This window comes from Crotalus tigris, unplaced genomic scaffold (genome assembly GCF_016545835.1).
Source record: "Crotalus tigris isolate CLP2741 ecotype Arizona unplaced genomic scaffold, ASM1654583v1 scf7180000019601.482383, whole genome shotgun sequence".
NCBI lineage: Eukaryota > Metazoa > Chordata > Lepidosauria > Squamata > Viperidae > Crotalus > Crotalus tigris.
This window is the reverse complement of record NW_024097617.1, coordinates 310412-323921: the sequence shown is the minus strand read 5'-3', so window position 1 is coordinate 323921 and position 13510 is coordinate 310412.

Genomic DNA, 13510 nt, shown 5'->3' with positions numbered 1-13510 from the left:
CGGTCAATTGCCAAAAGGCAGCTTTGCTTGGAACAGCTGACATCCTGCGAAAATATTTTTAGTAACATCCCAAAGGTGCTTCTTTTTCAGGAGGCAACTGGACCTCTTTGTTTTTCTCTTTGAAGACGTTTCGCTTCTCGTCCAAAGAAGCTTCTTCAGGTTCTGACTGGATGGTGGGGAAGGGAAGGATTTATACTCCTTGCAGACAGCCGGCCATTTGCCTTCTTTTAGAGAGTCCTTGAGGCCACTTGCAGGTTCACCTGTGTCCTCAGGGTCACCTGAGTGGTGCAAATGGGGGTGGAGCCTTCTTGGCTGCAGGATGTCTTCTGCCCTGGGTCCCTTCGCTGCTGGAGACGGGCGCAGGATGATGGGGACGAGTCTTGTGTTGTCCGCATCTCGAAGCGCAAATGGTTCCTGCGGTCTGCAATTTTTTTCTGGACATCCATTCCTGCTCCCGCACCCTTCGAAGGGGGTTCTTCCCGAAGTGCATGGCTAAATGTCCATGGAGATTCTCAGCCATCCAGGTTGTCCGAAAGGGGCTGTTTTAGGAGGCAGGTGGACTCCCTTGTTTTTTTCTTAAGTCAGAGCTGAAGAAGCTTCTTGGATGAGAAGCGAAACGTCTTCAGTGAAAAACTAGAAAGCCTAAATTGCCTCTTGTGGAACAGGAGAACCATCACTTGGAGGACAGAAAATCTCCGTAGACTTTAATACCATCCAACATCCACACCTGCCTCTCCCAGGGCCTTGGGAAGGAGACAATGGGCAGACAAAAAAAGGCCAAATCCGGTCTGAACATCTGGCAGACTGCCTGATGAACCATGATTTATTTTTATTTTTTTTATTAAAAGTTTTATTTTCCTTTTATTAATCAATACAAAAATATAAAAAATTCACACTTAACATAATAATTCAACCATAGGTGTAGCTTGCCCCCCCCCCAAACTACATCCACCCTCTCTAACACTCTACCTTACTTCCCTCCTCTTTCTCTCCTCACCTCACTCTCCCCCTCTCCTCTTACCAACCTACTTTCTCCCTACCCTTCCTCCTCCCATCCATCCCTGTCAGATACAGGGGAAGTGCCCAAGCAACACCCCTTTCATACTTAAATAATCCTATTATCTAACCTACTTACCCGCCCATCCCCCCACCCCCCCTTACTTCCCAGAGCAGAATACAGGGTTATTAATAACAAAATCAACTTAACTTTAAAGATATTATATAATAAACAAATTTAACCCTTAACTCCCCTTAAACCAGTGGTTCTCAACCTTTCTAATGCTGTGACCCCATAATACAGTTCCCCATGTGGTGGTGACCCCCAACCACTTATACATCACTGGGTGCCAGGGGCATGGCCAAAGAAAAGGGGAAAAAAATGGCGGACAGCCTTGTTTAGTGACCCCCGTGAAATGGTCGTTCGACCCCAAATGGGGTCCCGACCCACAGGTTGAGAACCACTGCCTTAAACTAACATCAAGATAATATAAACAAATCTCTTATAAAACATTTGTTACAAAATTTTAATCATAAAGCAAATGGAACTTTTGAGTTCCAAATTTATTCTGAATATAATCTATCCATCTTCTCCAAACCATAATATATGGATATTTAAGGTTTCTAGTTTAGCAGAAATGGCCAACATTTCTGCTTATTTAAAGGATCATACACAAGAAAGATATATTAAGAAAGAATGAACCATGATTTATTATCACCCTGCCAACAAAAGTGCGTAGTCAAGGCCATGGTTTTCCCAATTGCAATGTATGGCTGGGAAAGTTGGACTATAAGAAAGGCTGAGCGCCAAAGAATGGAGGCCTTTGAACTCTGGTGCTGGAGAAGATTCCTGTGAGTCCCCTGGACTGCAAGGCGATCCAACCGGTCAGTCCTAGAAGAGATCAACCCCGACTGCTCTTTAGAAGGCCAGATCCTGAAGTGGAAACTCAAGTACTTTGGCCACCTAAGGAGAAGGAAGGACTCCCTGGAGAAGAGCCTGATGCTGGGAAAGACGGAGGGCAAGAGAAGAAGGGGACGACAGAGAAGGAGGTGGCTGGATGGAGTCACTGAAGTAGTAGGCATGAGCTTCAATGGACTCCAGAAGATGATAGAGGACAGGAAGGCCTGGAGGAACGTGGTCCATGGGGTCGCGATAGGTCGGACACGACTTTGCAACTAACAACAACCTCTGCTTTAGAACTAGCTGCTTAGGGACCATTTGAAGTTAGGACATATCTCCCCAGGGATTCTTACAACCCAGTTCCAAAGTTCCAACACACACGCGTGCACACACACTGCACACACTGCAGTCAGTGACCGCATTCCAGGTGCTTAGCGACGGGCCTGCGTTTACAGCTGTTTGCAGCATCCTGTGGTCACGTGACAATAACGATTTTTTTTTTCTCTCCCAAAATTGGTCATTGCTTCTGAGTTTTAGCCAAAGGGCCCCGTGGCAAATTGATTTGCTTAACGGCCGTAGGGTTGGCTTAAGGACCGCTACAAGAAAGGATGCAAAATTGGAAGGGTCGTGTGGGTGACCCGCTTTATGACGGGCAGGTTCCATTAAAGTTAAGTTGAAGACTGCATCAAAGTAAAAAATTTACAGCCACCTAACTCAGACACGGCGTAACTCTGGGTGGCTTACAACATTAAAAACCCACAGCCTATAAATCATAACTCCCCCCCTCCAACTCGCCCCAGCTTTTCAGAGGAAGATTTGGGGGTTCAGAGCGAGAACGGACACCCTGCCTCCCAGCGATCCTGATGATTTTTTGGGGGCATCTTGTAATTTTCAGCAGTAGTTGGAATAGTTTTTTCTTACGGGCGAGTGCTTCTTTAAAAATAAACAAGTTTCTTGCCTGAGCAGGGGGTTGGACTAGATGACCTGCAAGGTCCCTTCCAACTTTATTGTTATTGTTTTGGCCTGGGGATGTCCTTGTGGCCTCCCATCCCACTATGAGCTAGCCAGCCTTACTGATCCATCTCAGAGCCATCCAGGTTCGTTCAATAACTAACTTCCACTGTAGATTTTATTTTACAAAAGCTGTCAAACATCCATTCCCTTCTGAATTGCTCATTTCCTCCTATTTCTTTGAAGTATTTTTTGCCTTTTCTCCAGGAAACCAGGGTTGAAGTTGACTACTGCATGCGCTCCACATGGGGCATCCCTTGAAAAGTATCTGGAAGCTTTAATTGGTTCAAAATGCGGTGGTCGACGTGGTTATGCGCAAGTCTAGATTTTCACACGTGTCCTCTCTCCTGCAGGAGCTTCAGGATTTGCTTCTGGGCACAATCCCAGGTGCTGGTTGTCACCTTCAAAGTTCTCCGTAGCTTCAGGCCAGGTTATTTGAAGGACCACCTTTTCTGATTACATCTACCCTGACCCACCAGAACAGGGAGGCAGGGATGCTACAGTTCCCTCCCCCCCGAAAGTGCTCCATCTGGTGGGAAAGAAGAAGAGCCTTCTCTGGGGTGGCCCCATCCTTGTGGAATGTCATTCGTGTAGGGATAGGCTTGCATCCCACCTTGATAATCTTTCTACAAGCCCTGAAGCCCTGGTTTGGCCAGTAGGCCTGGGGAACTCCGAAGGTTACGGAGCCCATCAAGTAAATAGAACAAGATAGGAATAGAATAGAATAGAATAGAATAGAATAGAATAGAATAGAATAGAATAGAATAGAATAGAATAGAATAGAATAGAATAAGGGACAGAATAGAATAAGGGATAGAATAGAATAGAATAGAATAGAATAGAATAGAATAGAATAGAATAGAATAAGGGATAGAATAGAATAGATTGTAGAATAGAATAGGGACGGAATAGAATAGAATAAGAGAATAGAATAGGGACAGAATAGAATAAGGGATAGGAATAGAATAGATTATAGAATAGGGATAGAATAGAATAAGAGAATAGAATAGGGACAGAATAAAATAGACTAGAATAAGGGACAGAATAGAATTGAATAGAATAGAAGAAGAGAAGAGAAATGGAATAGAATAGAATAAAATAAGGGACAGAATAGAATAGAATAAGGGATAGAATAGAATAGAATAGAAAATATGGAATGGAATAGAAAATATGGAATGGAATGGAAAATATAGAATAGAATAGAATAGAATAGAGACAAATGGTGCGCCACCTGCTCAAAGGCCTTGGATACCTTTTTCCCAGGTGATTTCCCTAAATTCAGTTCTTTAATCCTTACCTGTTTTACTATGCCATTTTTCAATCTGGACAGCAGAGGGCAGCGTATAACTCTGGACTAAGAAGCAGGAGCCACATTAATGGCTTGGTCACTTTTAAGATGTATGGACTTCAACTCCCAGAATTCTCCAGCCAGCAACACTAGCTGGGGAATTCTGGGAGTTGAAATCCAGCCATCATAAAGGATGTTGGATTGGCGATTCTGAAGTCCGTCTTAAAGAATACTGACTGAGAAATTCTGGGAGTGGAAGTCCACATCTTAAAGCACACTGGCTGGGGAATTGTGAGAGTTGAAGTACACCCATCTTCAAGCATGCTGGCTGGGGAATTCTGGGAGTTGAAATCCACCTATTTTAAAATTGCCAGGTTAAGAAATGCTGCATGGAGGGATCATGCTGAAAGACTTAAACTAGATTTTCTGGGTGAGAACTATCCTTTAAGCAGTGTTCCTTATCTGGGGTTGGACTAGAGCAGTGGTTCTCAACCTTTTTAATGCTGCGACCCCCAACCGGTCGTAAGTCGAGGACTACTCAACTGGTGCAGCACCGTTTGCAGAATGGGACTTTTGGCGGGCTCAGCAGGGCAGAGACATCCTGGACAATTCCTATTGGCTTTTGAAAGCCAATAGAATTAGACTCTATTCAAGAGAGTCTATTCTATTGGCTTTCAAAAGCCAATAGAATAAAAGGGAGGAGCACAGCTAAGGAAAAGGGGGGGAAAATGGCGGACTGCGTTGTTTGGTGACCCCGTGAAATGGTCGTTCGACCCCAAATGGGGTCCCGACCCACAGGTTGAGAACCACTGGACTAGAGGACCTTCAGGGTCCCTTCCAATCCTAGGATTCTACAATCATTTAACAACTTTAGACTTGGCTATGCGGAGGCCCTTGTCTCTGGATAGGGACCCATTTGGAGTTCTAGGTTAGGAGAAATTCTCGTAAAGATCACCCATCATCCAGCTCTTAAGGGGGGCTTCCTCTGTGGCCCCAAACGAGGCTTAGTCCCCCACTCCCCCGTTTCGTAAAAAAAATCAATTCCCACCTCATCTTTCAGACCTTAGTTTATTTATTATTTATTTATTTCTAAAATTTATATGCCGCCCAATCCCAAGGGACTCAGGGCGGCGTACAAAATTAAAACAATCTGACAATAAAACAATAAAATAAATATATTCATACAACGTGTCCGATCATATCCCGCCCCCCCCCCTTGGGGACATCAGCCCCAGGCCTGCCGGAACAGGAGAGTTTTAATGGCTTTCTTAAAGGCCGGCAGGGTGGGAGTAGTTCGAACCTCGAGGGGAAGTTGATTCCACCAGGTCGGAGCCACCACAGAAAAGGCCCTTCCCCGAGGGCCCGCCAGCTGATATTGTCTGGCCGACAGGACCTGAAGGAGGCCCAATCTATGGGACCTCACCGGTCTCTGGAAACTGTGCGGCAGAATGCGGTCCTGTAAGTAACCTGGCCCTATGCCATGAAGGGCTTTAAAGGTGATAACCAACACCTTGAATTGCGTCCGGAGACCCACAGGAAGCCAGTGCAGCTCGCGGAGGATAGGTGACACGTGGGCATACCTTGGCGCGCCCACAATCGCTCTTGCGGCTGCATTCTGAACCAACTGCAGCCTCCGAACGCTCTTCAAGGGTAGCCCCATGTAGTTAACAATTATAACGGTCAGGGTTTTTTTTAGTGGTTTGCATTTTTTTAAAAAAAAAATCTGGTTAAATGGCTTGAGGGTTCTTTGGGCAGAAAAGTGAGATTCAGTTGTATAAATAATAAATAACATTTTTTTTTAATTTTTTTTGTTCCTTGATCATCCCGAGCTAGGTTTTGCAAGAGTCAAAACTATCAGCACTGTCACCAGCTGGGAGGCTGAAACCCATCCTGGTTTTTAGATCAAGACCATATGGCAAGGGAGAAAGATTTTTTTGGCTTGAAATGTAATTTACATTTGACAGCCCAGCCTCCAAAGAGCTCTGGAACACCCAGAAGCTTGTATACATTCACACAACATGCTGACCCAGTCAGTTAAAAGTCCTTGTTTCTGCATATTCGCTACATAAATAGACTGGTTTTATCTTCTTCTTACAGTCTTGTCTGTTCAGTGGATCCAGCTGTATTTGGGGTGGAATTTTACACAAGAAAAGAAGTTGATTCTGGATCCCTTGCCTGGGATTGTGTCAAACCAGCTCCAATTGTTACGTTCACATGCCACTCCTTGCCCTAATGGTATGATGGCTTGATTTAAGCCCCGGCACCATTTGCTCCAGCCACAAATGAATTTTCACCCCGGGATGAATTGCAAATCAGATGGAAGGGACCTTAAAGGTCGTCTAGTCCAACCCCTCCCCCGCCCATCCTTATTCCATCCCAGATAAAGAACATGGCTTAAATTGTACCCCCCCCCCAAATCTGGCAATTTGGGTCTTTCAGCATGATCCTAGCTAGACCATGGCAACTTTTAAGAAACAGGTATTCCTCAACGTACGACCACAACAGACCAAAAAATTTCCATTTGCTAAGCGAGGTAGTTCAGCGAGCTGTTCCCCATTTTACAGCCTTTCTTGTTAAGTGAACCATTGCTGTTGTTAAGTGAATCACAGGGTTGTTAAATGAATCTGGCTTGCCCTGTGGACTTGGTTTGTCAGAAGGTCGCAGAAGGGGACACGGCAACCGTCGTAGTCAGTGGCCAAGCGTCTGAAGTTTGACGATGAGAAAAATAATGTCATAATGAGCCGAGGTGGTGCAGCAGTTAGAGTGCAGTCCTGCAGGCCACTTTAGCTGACTGTGTTCAGCAGGTCAGCGGTTCAAATCTCACCGGCTCAAGGTTGACTCAGCCTTCCATCCTTCCGGGGTAGGTAAAATGAGGACCCAGATTGTTGGGGGCAATGTAAATCTATATATACATTGCTTACTGGTGTACACCGCTTAGAGAGTGCTTGCACTTAAAGCGGTATATAAGTCTCATAAATAAATAAATTAAATAAATAAGTGCGAAAAAAATGTCATAAGTCGCTTTTTTCAGCGCCGTTGTAACTTTGAATGGCCGCTAAATGGGTGGTTGTAAGTGAGGAGTATCTGTACTCAGAAATTCCAGGGAAAAATTTCTATGTAACCTAGAGACTAGTCAGAGGTCTTCAAACTTGGCCCCTTGGTGACTTGTGGACTTCAACTCCCAGAATTCCTCAGCCAGGCACCCTGACTGAGGAATTCTGGGAGTTGAAGTCCACAAGTCATAAAAGGGTCAGTTCCCTCAAACTGGCTGAGGAATTCTGGGAGTTGAAGTCCACAAGTCATAAAAGGGCCCAGTTTGAAGACCCCTGCTATAGAATATTTAAGGCAGGTATGAATATTTTGAGGAAATCCTGAAGGAACATTCTGGAAAAATGGAGTAGATAGAGGCCTAGTTCAGATTTTTGTTGACTGCTTTGTGGCTCCACAACTGGAAGACAGGTAATTATCATTAAATGTAGAAGAAGGATAAGATTTCAGCTTTCTTCCCCCTCATAAAGAATGTAATACAGGTCTGTAGTCCTAAACCAGGGGTCTTCAAACTGGCCCTTTTATGACTTGTGGACTTCAACTCCCAGAATTCCTCACCCAGCGTGCCTGGCTCAGGAATTCTGGGAGTTGAAGTCCACCAGTCATCAAAGGGCCACGTTTGAAGATCCCTGTTCTATAGAATATGTAAGGCAGGTATGAGTATTTTGAGGAAATCTTGAAGGAACATCTGGAAAAAAAGAGTGGATAGAGGCCTAGTTCAGATTTTGGTTGGCTGCTTTGTGGCTCCGTGGCTAGAAGAGAGGTAATTATCACTAAATGTAGAACAAGGGTAAGATTTCTGCTTTTTTCCCCCTCATAAAGAATGTAATACAGGTCTATAGTCCTAAACCAGGTCTCTTCAAACTGGGCCCTTTTATGACTTGTGGACCAATTCCCAGAATTCCTCAGCCAGCATGCCTGACTGACTGAGGAATTCTGGGAGTTCACGTCCACAGGTCATAAAAGGGCCAAGTTTGAAGACCCCTGCCCTCTGCCATTTCAGACTCAACAACAGTTCTTTTAGTGACTGTTCCAGCAACAGATCCATTACGGATTTTACATGACATCACCCTCACGGTTGCTATGGAAATAGTCTTCAACTTAGAACAGTTCACTTAGTGACTGTCCCAAAGCTGCGACAGCATTGGACAAAATGTGACTTATGATGGCTTTTCGCACTTACCACCGTTGCAGCATCCCCACGGTCATGTGATCAACATTTGGACGCTTGGAAACTGACTCGTATTTATGACGGTGGCAGTGTCCCCAAGGGTCACCCCATCGATCCCCTTTTGTGACCTCCTGGCCACCAAAATCAATGGGGAGGCCTGGTTCACGACCCGCTTAGTAATACTGAACCCCTTCAGTATTCTCCCTTAATACCTGTGGTCGTAAAATGGGGCAAAGCTCACTTGAGAGACGTCTCACTTCACAGCGTAAATGTGGGGCCCAAATGTAGTAGGGTTTCCTGCCTGAGCAGGGGGTTGGACTAGAAGGCCTCTAAGGTCCCTTCCAGCTCTGTTATTCTTGAACTAAACCCCTTCTCCAAATGGGGCGGAGAAGTCGTAGGTCGTCACCCGGCGCTAAACAGGCTCAGCTCTCCAGTTCTGGGTTTGAAAGGTGGCGGGTGAAAATGAGGGGAGGGGCAACTGAGGATGTGTTTAGGACCCCCCCATAATTCAGACAGTTGCTCTTCCCCTCCCAGCAAGATGTATCATTTTTAGTTTTATTTGTATGCCCTCGGGAAGCCGAGCCCAGGCTGGATTGTTCTGTGGCTGCCCATCTGGGTGAGCTGTCTTTCTGCTGGCAGGGGAGCTGCCAGCCGCCAGTGTCAACAACTGATCTTTGCTGGCTGACTTGTGCCTCCCCCAAAACAGCATTGCAACCTCGCCACCATCCGGCTGCCAGGAGCCTCAAACCTGGCGCCACGCACCCCTGCCAAGGAGTGACCCTTCCCTGCCTCCCGCAGATGTTTTGCGACAAGCTCGCAGCTCCTTTCTGGCAGCCCCTTGGCCCACAGTGAGGAGAGAGGCCACTGGAGTTGCCATTAAATAGCTCCAGCTAAGCAAACACAGTTCAGTAGGGACGGGCGCTGCGGCCGCGGCACTGGTCCGGCCCTCCGAGCCAGCAAGTCTAGACTCCAGATGTGGTTTCGCCAACTACTAGTGGCCTCGGCCGCAAGGATGTGTGCCTGACCCTGGGCCGAAGAAGAGGATGAGAGAGAGAGAGAGAGAAAGACAGAGAGAGAGAGAGAGAGAGAGAGAGAGAGAGGGAGGGAGGGAGGGAGGGAGGGAGGGGAGGGAGGGAGGAAGGAAGGAAGGAAGGAAGGAAAAGAAAGAAAGAAAGAGAGAGAGAGGGAGGGAGGGAGGGAAGGAAGGAAGGAAAGAGAAGAGGAAGGGAAGGAGGGAGGGAGAGAGAGAGAAAGAAAGAAAGAAAGAAAGAAAGAAAGAAAGAAAGAAAGAAAGAAAGAAAGAAAAAGAGAAAGAAAAAAGGGAGGGAGGGAAGGAAGGAAGGAAAGAGAAATGGGAAGGAGGGAGGGAGAAAAAGAAAGAAAGAAAGAAAGAAAGAGAAAGAAAGACGGAGGGAGGGAAGGAAGGAAGGAAGGAAAGAGAAATGGGAAAGAGGGAGGGAGGGAGAAAAAGAAAGAGAAAGAAAGAAAGAAAGAAAGAAAGAAAGAAAGAAAGAAAGAAAGAAAGAAAGAAAGAAAGAAAGAAAGAAAAAGAGAAAGAAGAGTGAGGGAAGGAAGAGAAAAGGGAATAGAATAGAATAGAACTAGAAGGGACCCTGGAGGTCTTCTAGTCCAACCTATACCATCTCAGACAAGTGACTGTCTGGTGTCTTCTTGAAAACCTCCAGTGTTGGAGCTTTCACCGCTTCTGGAGGCAGGTTGTTCCACTGGTTAATTATTCTCCCTGTCAGGAAGTTTCTCCTTAATTCCAGGTTGCTTCTCTCCTTGATCAGTTTCCATCCGTTGCTCCTTGTCCTGAAGTCCGGTGCTTTGGAGAATAGCTTGACTCCCTCTTCTTTGGGGCAGCCCCTGAGATACTGGACCACTGCTATCCTGTCTCCCCTATTTCTTCTTTTCTTTAGACTAGCCAGACCCAAGTCCTGCAACCGTTCTTCGTATGTTTTAGCCTCCAGGCCTTGGATCATCTTAGTTGCTCTTCTCTGAATCACCAAAGGCTGCAGGGAAGCCCCCTCCCATTCATTTTCTCCTCCAGCTGCCCCCCCTGGGTTTCCCCCGACACCTGGACCAGTGCAATCACAACCCACCCTTCTTGGCCCTCCCTCCCCCTGCAGCCCCCCCCCCATTAAGCCTGGCTCCAGCCTGTCTGGCCAGCTGTTCAGACCACCTTCCTGCTCCCGGTGGGGTCTCTCCAGATGGGGAAAGCTTTGCCGGCCCCTCCTGTGGAGGGGGGGAAACACCACCCCCTCCTCTTTCTGGGCAGGAAATCTTCCCATTTGGCTTTGCGGGGTGGGTGGGTTGCACTGGAGCAGCTGGTCAGGACGTCACCCCCTCCCCCGTGGATCTCTTCCCGTCAAGTCCGGGATGACCCCCCACACACACACACACACAAAAGCCCAGCCAGGAGAAGAAAAGAGACCCAGGGCTGTAACCTTCAACAGGCCAGATGTGGTCACCTCTGGACAGCCAGATGTGGCTACTGCCCCTTTGCAGAGCCTGTCCTGGGTCACCAAAGAGGGCAGGCCTGTGGGGTCTTTGGGGGGGGTGTCTCAAAATCCCTCCTGATAAGCACAGATTAACACCAGATAAAGTATGGTATTAAGCAGGGAACAATACTCAAGGAAGCGTCGAGAAGAAAACCAACACACACGCACCATGACTGCCAAGGCAAGTCACTTGTGTACAAAGGGTGCAATCCCCACTGCCTTTGAGCACTGGTGAGATTATTTAGTTGGGCAATGGAATGTCTGCAAGAGAACAATCAACCTTAGAGACCACCAAGGACCCCACCGTCCTCCCCGTCTTCCTCCCCCCCCCCTGCAAACCCCACTTCCTTCTAGCAGGGATGATGTTCCCTAGTTGGGTCATGAAAGGTCTGCAAAGAAACAAGAAAGCTCAGAGAGCACCCAGGACCCCACAGTCCTCCTCCTCCTCCTCCTCCTCCTCCTCCTCCTCCTCCTCCTCCTCCTCCTCCTCCTCTTCTCCACACATCCCACTCCCTTCTAGCACTGATGATGTTTCCTAGCTGGGGCATGAAACGTCTGCAAAACAACAAGAGAGCACCAAGGACCCCATAGTTGTCGTCGTCGTCGTCCTCCTCCTCCTCTCTACACATCTCACTCCCTTCTAGCACTGATGATGTTCCCTAGTTGGGTCATGAAATGTCTGCAAAACAACAAGAGAGCACCAAGGACCCCATAGTCGTCGTCCTCCTCCCCCTCCTCCTCCCCCTCCTCCTCCTCCTCCCCCTCCTCCTCCTCTTCTCCACACATCCCACTCCCTTCTAGCACTGATGATGTTCCCTTGCTGGGGCATGAAACGTCTGCAGGAAAACCACCAAACTCAAAGGGCGCCAAGTTTTACATTTAGGCAAGAAAAACCAAAGGTACAAGTATAGATTGGGTGAGACTTGGTTCAAAAACAGCAACTGGGAGAGGGACCTTGGAGTCCTAGTGGACGATCACTAGACCGTGAGCCAGCCGTGTGCAGCCACCGCCAAAAAAAACTAATACAATCCTGGGTTGCATAAACAGAGGCATAGAATCAAGATCACGAGACCTATTAGTACTGCTTTATAAAACCCTAGGGAGGCCACACCTGGAATACTGCAGCCAATGTTGGTCACCGCATCACAAAAAAGATGTTGAGAGTTTGGAAAAGGAGTTTGACTGGTTTAGACATTGTGTGGGAAGAACATGACTTAGGGGCTGCTGGAGACCACATCTTTCGCATCAATAGTAGGAACTGTCGGAGGGACCTCGGAGTCCCAGTGGACAATCCCTTAAATAGGAGCCAGCCATGTGCTGCAGCTGCCAAAAAGGCCAACACAGTGCTAGGCTGCATTAACAGAGGGATAGAATCAAGATCACATGAAGTGTTGATACCACTTTACAATGCCTTGGTAAGGCCACACGTGGAATCCTGCATCCAGATTTGGTCACCACGATGTAAAAAAGATGTTGAGACTCTGGAAAGAGGGCAGAGAAGAGCAACAAAGATGATCAGGAGATCGGAGGATAAAACATATAAAGAATGGTTGCTGAAATTGGGCATGTCTAGTTTAATGAAGAGAAGGACGAGGGGGGACAGGATAGCAGGGTTCCAGTATCTCAGGGGCTGCCCCAAAGAAGAGGGAGTCAAGCTCTTCTCCAAAGCACCCGAAGGCAGGACAAGAAGCAACAGACGGAAACTCATCAAGGAGAGAAGCAACTTGAAACTAAGGAGAAACTTCCTGACAGTTAGAACGATTAACCAGTGGAACCACCTGCCTCCAGAAGCGGTGAATGCTCCAACACTGGACGTTTTTAAGAAGAGACTGGACAGCCATTTGTCCGAAATGGTATAGGGTTTCCTGCCTGAGTAGGGGGTTGGACTAGATGACCTCCAAGGTCCCTTCCAACATTGTGATGCCACATTCTTATGGTCCCATTGATCCTGACTATTTTTTTTTTGCATAGTACTGGGTTTTCCAATGTGGCATTCCCACATTTCTCTGTTTTAGAGGACCGGCTGATGGGCAGGCCCTGGTGCGAAGGACGGAAACAGCCATGAAGCCATCACTTCCCTGAGGAGGGGCAGGAAATTGAACACAATCCCCGTGGCAGCCTCTGGTTCCAGCTGGTCTAGGCTGATATGGTGGGGAGGGCGGAGAAGGAGGAGAGAAGAATCTGCTGGAATTTAAGGTCAATCAGTTCTACCTTCCTGGTCAAAAGGATATTCCCAGACTTTTTCCGAGCAGACGATAACCCTAGGAACGCCTCCCATGTTGCATTCAGGTAGCTGCATTCATACAACCCCCATAACCTGGGTGTATAAATACAAGTACTGCTTGATTTATGACTGCTCCTTAGCCCAGGGTTGGCTAACTACCGCCCTTTTATGATCTGTGGACTTCAACTCCCAGAATTCCAGAGCCAGCAGGCTGGGAATTGAAGTCCACGCCTCTTCGAGTGGCCAAACTTGACAAACGGCGTTCTAGATCAGTGTGTCTCAACTTCAGCCACTTGAAGCTGGGTGGACTTCAACTCCCAGAATCCCCCAGCCAGATCCATGTGTCCCAACCTCAGCCACTTGAAGATGG